Source organism: Nanorana parkeri, unplaced genomic scaffold (assembly GCF_000935625.1).
Source record: "Nanorana parkeri isolate BGI_ZX_2015 unplaced genomic scaffold, ASM93562v1 scaffold69, whole genome shotgun sequence".
Lineage (NCBI taxonomy): Eukaryota > Metazoa > Chordata > Amphibia > Anura > Dicroglossidae > Nanorana > Nanorana parkeri.
This window is the reverse complement of record NW_017306337.1, coordinates 2,672,947-2,678,946: the sequence shown is the minus strand read 5'-3', so window position 1 is coordinate 2,678,946 and position 6,000 is coordinate 2,672,947. Positions and strand designations below refer to the sequence as shown.

Below are 6,000 nucleotides of genomic sequence, written 5' to 3'. Positions count from 1 at the left end.
GCTGACAGGAGGAGAACAGAGTAAAGCTGGCCACACACCTATAGATTATCTGCAGATTTTCTATAGTCAGATGGAAACAGTGCAACAGATTCCTCCATCTACGCTAAACTGTGCGGATGGAGGAATCTCCCGGCGGGCCAAACGTCAGTATCTCGCTAGTCGTCCCCGCTGGCTCTCAATGCCTGCATCCAATCAGATTGTTCGGGTACTTTGAGAGCCAGTGGGGCCAACTAGCAAGATACTGAAGCTTGGCCCAGTGGGAGATTCCTCCATACACAGTTTAGCGTAGATGGAGGAATCTGTTGCACTTTTTCCATCTGACCAGAGAAACTCTGCAGATAATCTATAGGTGTATGGTCAGCTCAACAAAGATATGTGAGCTAATCAGTTTTCGGCTCTCCACTGTCCAATCACAAGCTTAGGGCAGCAATAAGACCTAGTGGTATTTTTTTATTTGCAGTCCAGAAATGTCAGATAACTGGCCTGGTCCTGCTGTGTGGCAGAGCTGCGTAAATCTCACGACTGGATGGACAGAAATACAAATCCTATGGCAGGTAAAACAGCTCTAATATACGGCATGAATTTCAATTATGTATTTAGCCATATGCCTGAAGCTCTGCTTTAAATTCTGGACTGCGTACATACACATGGTCCTATGTCAGCAGAAGTATCGCTTACTTATATAATATTAATGCCAACAATAGGCTTTTCTGACCTTCAATTTAAGGCTTCTCTTGGATTTTTTTTAGGGCTGCTAATGATTAAAATTTTCGTGTTCGATTAATCGAAATTCTTTTTAATCGATTAATTATAACGCACATACAGATCCAACTACATTGGCCTATACACATACAGCACAGCAATGAAGTAATAAAATGAACTAGGATCACACTAATCCAGCATGTTATTAATCTCACGTGCCCCACTCAATATGGCCGCCGCTTGAGTGGGGCAACTCAGAATAATAACGTGCTGGATTAGTGTGATCCTAGTTCATTTTATTACTTCATTGCTGTGCTGTATGTGTATAGGCCAATGCCAGGGATCCCAACCTGAAATAAGCAATTTCAGGGAGGTGTCCCTCTGTCTCAGGGAGGTGCCCTCCCCCCCATCCATCCGCGGATTAAACCTTTCAGGTAAAAAGAGAGCAGATTAAACCACTCTCCCGGGCGGCCGTGTTAGGCTGTGTACTCAATTCGGTAACGAAGGAAAGGGGAGGAGTCCAGTGACGTCACCGGACTCCACCCCCTTCCCTTCGTTAGCCGACAGAGCCACTTGTGGAAGGGGGGAGGAGTCCGGTGACATCGTGGACATCGACAGAAGACCCGGAAGCCGGCGGAGAGGTGAGTATGGATCAAAAGAACTTTGAGCGATCAAAATAATTTTGATCGATCAAAAAAATGAACGATTAATCGAAGGATTAATCGTTCATTTACGCAGCCCTAATTTTTTTTTATTTCAATCAAGATTTCTATTTAGCTGCTCGAGCTGGTCTCTATACAGCAGCTATCCAGATCATCTAATCCTAGGCCATACCTGGACCCTGCTCGACCAAAGATTGCGGGATCTGCCTGGAATGTGACTTCCAGGCACTGGCACTTTTCAGATCTTAGTGCACTGTGTGTGTTAGCTGTAGAACTCTCTCCAGGTCCATAGCCATGGCACTGCCCCTGTCTTTCAAAACTCACTCCGAGTAGGCCCACAAGTGGGTGAAAATGTCCTTTGGGTACTGGGCTGTGTCTGTGGCACTTTCCAGACCTTAGTGTAATGTGCAGTTACCTCTTTCCATTTGCAGAGCAGTGGTACAGCCGCTGGTATACAGACAGGTGTCCAGTCTCTGAGGGCTCACTTAGTAAGCAGGCCTCTAAAAGTGGCAGTTAAGCACTAATTTCTGCATTATGGCACCCATTCAGACCTGTGTGTATGGTGTGAGTTACAGAGAGGTCTCCAGTTTTAGAGTAGTAGTAGTAGTAGTAGTAGTAGTAGTAGTAGTACAGCTTCTGGTGTAATCCAGCCTCTGTTTACTTCTATAAAAATTGGCTACATAGCCTGATATATGGAATTTGGGCATTAAGCTCTGCATTATGGCACAGTGTTGTGTATATGTATTAGTCGCAGCACACCAAGTTTTAATGTAATAAAAGGATTTCTGCAACACACACTGGTTGTGTCATCATCCATCTTTCTTTGGCTCACATAATAGCACAACTTGTCATCAATTACATTAACTTTACATCCTTCATTCAACCCCAAGTTACCACAAGTAGGAATCCATGAAACTACTGAGGTTTTTGTTATGTCAAATATGTTCTTAAAACTAAACGCTTATATAACAACCAAAACGTAAAACAGTTTGTTTTTCAGAATTTTATTTGAAAACAGACCACTCCAGACAGTAACAATGGATCCAAGGCTCCTCTACATTTAGGGTAGAACAGAACAGCATGACAGTCAACATGCAGCCCTGGAAGTGTTCCTGGTGGTGGCACTTATTCTATCATAATATATTAATCCACAAGAAGCCTACAAAAAGAAAAAGAAAAGATTACAAAATAAATAAAATATAATATGGTGTTACAGGGACTTTTTTTCAAAAAATATTACAATGCTTACTGTATTGTATTTAATGTTTACTGTAGCAGTTTCATATAAATGACTATTACATAGAACATACACAAAATAAAACATTGCATGTTTGATTCAACTCATATTTCAGAAGAGCTTGTTATTCACATTCTTACTGTAGTTGAGACTAAAACTTGGATCTAATGTTGAAGTGATACTGAACTCAGAAGTTAAATCTTACAAATACAGTCAAGTGCCCTAACTGTTACACAAATAAGATACATTTTTAGTATCACTCGGCTGTAGATCCTCAAATCATCTCTGAATGTGTGCCGACACTGTCCTTCCTTCTGGAGGATGGCTACTTTTGTTCCCCATGGTCCCTGTTTATTGTAAAATAGCCACCACTCCAAGCTCGCTAATGTGATGGACTACAATCTCATGTTTAGTTTACTAATTTGTATTGAGATTGTAGTCCATCTCAGGAGTGAGCTTGGAGCGGTGACTACTTTACAACACACACAGGGACCATGGGGAATAAAAGTAGCCCCCCTCCAGAAGGAAGGGCAGCGTCGGGATAAATTGAGAGATGATTTAAAGGCACCACAGCCGAGCAATACATAAATAAGTCTGTAAAGGTTCTCATTTACCATATTTATTCCCAGATAAATTTGTGTACAAGTCATTCTGAATTGAGAAAGCTGGTTGGATGACCAGTGAAACGTCTTTAAGAAAAATACAGCAAGTCCAGTTGCCTTGACTTATTTTATTACAGGAGATACATATATACCGTATTTGCCGGCGTATAAGACGGGGTTTGAGACCCCAAAAAAAAAAAAATCGCCCGAAAATCGGGGGTCGTCTTATAAGCCGGGTATACAGGTGAAACTCGAATAATTAGAATATCGTGCAAAAGTAATTGCAGTAAGTGCTGCAAAAGGGGTCCAAACCAAGTACTGAGTACATATGCATGCTTGTACTTTTCAGAGGTCCGATATTGTTCTATGTACAATCCTTGTTTTATTGATTGCATGTAATAATCTAATTTTCTGAGATTGTGGATTTGGGGTTTTCATGAGCTGTAAGCCATAATCATCACAATTATGACAAATCACGGCTTGAACTATCTTGCTTTGCATGTAATGAGTCTATCTCATATATTAGTTTCACCTTTTAAGTTGCATTAGTGAAATAAATGAACTTTGCACGATATTCTAATTATTCGAGTTTCACCTGTACTTCGGTATACTGTATGTAGCTTCGGCTACATAAAGTATAGCGCGCTGAGCTAATCACGGCAGGGTTTGTATTCAGTAAATACAGGCTTTGTATTAAAAAATACAAAGCCTGCCGTGATTGGCTCAGCGCTGAGCTAATCACGGCAGGCTTTGTATTAATGAATACATGAAGTGCATTTAAACATTGTTTTGGGCTATACTCGTCTTATACGATGAGTATAGCCCAAAACCTATATTTTTACACAAAAAGTGGGGAGTCGTCTTATACGCCGGCAAATACGGTAAGCTACATTTTCGCTAATAAGTACTAAAATCCATTTTTTAAGATTTAACGCCGGAGTTTAGTGTCACTTTAAAGTCAAAAGGTTATTAAGCCATTTCAAATTATCAAATATTTTTTAATAAATACTGCTCCTTGATGTTTAAAAGCTTTAGCTTCCTGCAAAATCAGCTGGTCCCAACACTGGCCCTGATATCCTGTTTTAGGGTGGCTCATTTCCCTTGAGGGTACTATGGTACCACCCTTGTGTGCTTGTAAGCTGTATGTGTCTCCACAAGCATGGCAATGCAAGTCTCTCCCCTTCCCCGTTTCTCCCTCCTTCCTTCTCCCTTCACAAAACTAGCAGATGGATAATTGCTTAGACTGCTCTGTCCCTTGTGATCTTGTACTGGACAGAAAATTCAGGTAAGTGGTCCTTAGAGATTTAGAACCAGCTATTGGGAAACATGATGCCTAATTGTTTAGGCAAAAATGTTATAACTTTTCTGGGCAATGTATATTTGTTTAATCTGGATTCAAAAACGTTAAGAGTTTAATACCAATTTAAAGGTTAAAGAAGACCTAAGAAATGCAGCGCGTCTACTAATAGTACAAGAATAATAAAATGAACTTGGAGCCATGAACTATTGATCCCATTGGAAAGCACAAATAGAGCACAGAAAGACAGACTGTTTATAGTTTATTGGACTCACGTCCACTTTATTTTTTTGTATTTTGATACAGTACTTTCAATAAAAGCGCTACATTTATTAGATATAATCTTATAATTGGAAAAGCTTATCTGATTCGGCCAAGGTTCCCAAACCAGCCCGGGAGACTTTCACAGCCCAGCCCCAGGGAGCAGTACTAGTTCTGGTAGCAAAACATGCCACAATTAACACTAGTTCCAATTGTTGGCCAATAGCAGGCTCCAGATGTGATAGATAATTGTGTATCTTGATTGTTTTTATGAACATACTAAATTAACAAAAATGTAATTCTGTGTTTTCCGTCCTACCAATAGCTTAGTTAATAACAGTGTGTTACTGAAACCTATATCCGTTTGTACTAACCGCCACTCTTTTTGGTCTGGAACTTCAAAGCTGAATTCTTATTGAGGACAAATCCCCATTGAATATAATGAAATTGCATTAAAATGAATGGTGCATACCATATATTACGTAAGGAGGCAGCTCAGGAAACGGAGCACTGTTTACAGATTTCATGTAGTAAAGTTCCACTATGTAAATGCCTGGCCCCGAATACAAAGTAACCTGGTTGTACATAATCAATCTTCATAGAAATTTTGTGCCTGACCAGCATTGGTAGACCAGGCATCAATTTATGGAACTAAATAACGGCGACAGAGGCTTGTGCAATCTCCATAATGTGCAGCGCTTCAGTTACTGAAATATCAGATTAACTATTGGTTGGAAGTACCTGTAAAATTTTACATCGGCCTCCAGGGTGTATCTAGTATTTCCTACTTTGTGCACTCCCACATGTGCCCGTCAGGACTCTCTGCCAGTTTGACAGGCAAAGTTCCCAGCGCCTCGATAACAAATCACTGTCGCAGCCACATGTTCATAATGCCAACTTACAGTAAATGCTTCATAATGATCAGTGGTCATAGATGGATACAATTAACCATTATGCCACACTGTAATTAGCTGCAGCTGTTACGTGCAGATGACAGCCTTTTCCTGTAATCTGCTTTAACGGTTTTCCAATAAAATTCTCTTATTTAACCCCTGGTTAACCCCTAGTTAAAACCAATTCCAACCGAAAAACAGATACTGAATCAGGAATAGGAGGTTGTAATGATTTAACCCCGTCATGACAGCTTTTTTTCCCCCCCAGTTTCTGTTCGTAAATGACTGAAGCACTTTTCACATTTTTGCTGTGCGATTCTTCCATGGCAATAATATACTTTCTTAC

The 6,000-nt window shown here is 40.3% G+C and overlaps 1 protein-coding gene across 1 annotated transcript in view; it reads right to left on the bottom strand.

Moving 5' to 3' along the window:
• Window positions 1-2,356: 2,356 nt before the first annotated feature.
• PSMD1 (proteasome 26S subunit, non-ATPase 1) overlaps window positions 2,357-6,000 on the bottom strand; it is an 88,510-nt gene continuing 84,866 nt past the window's right edge. The window contains exon 25 of the mRNA XM_018576543.1: window positions 2,357-2,523. The gene's annotated coding sequence lies outside the window, so the exon portion shown is untranslated. The remainder of the gene's footprint in view (window positions 2,524-6,000) is intronic.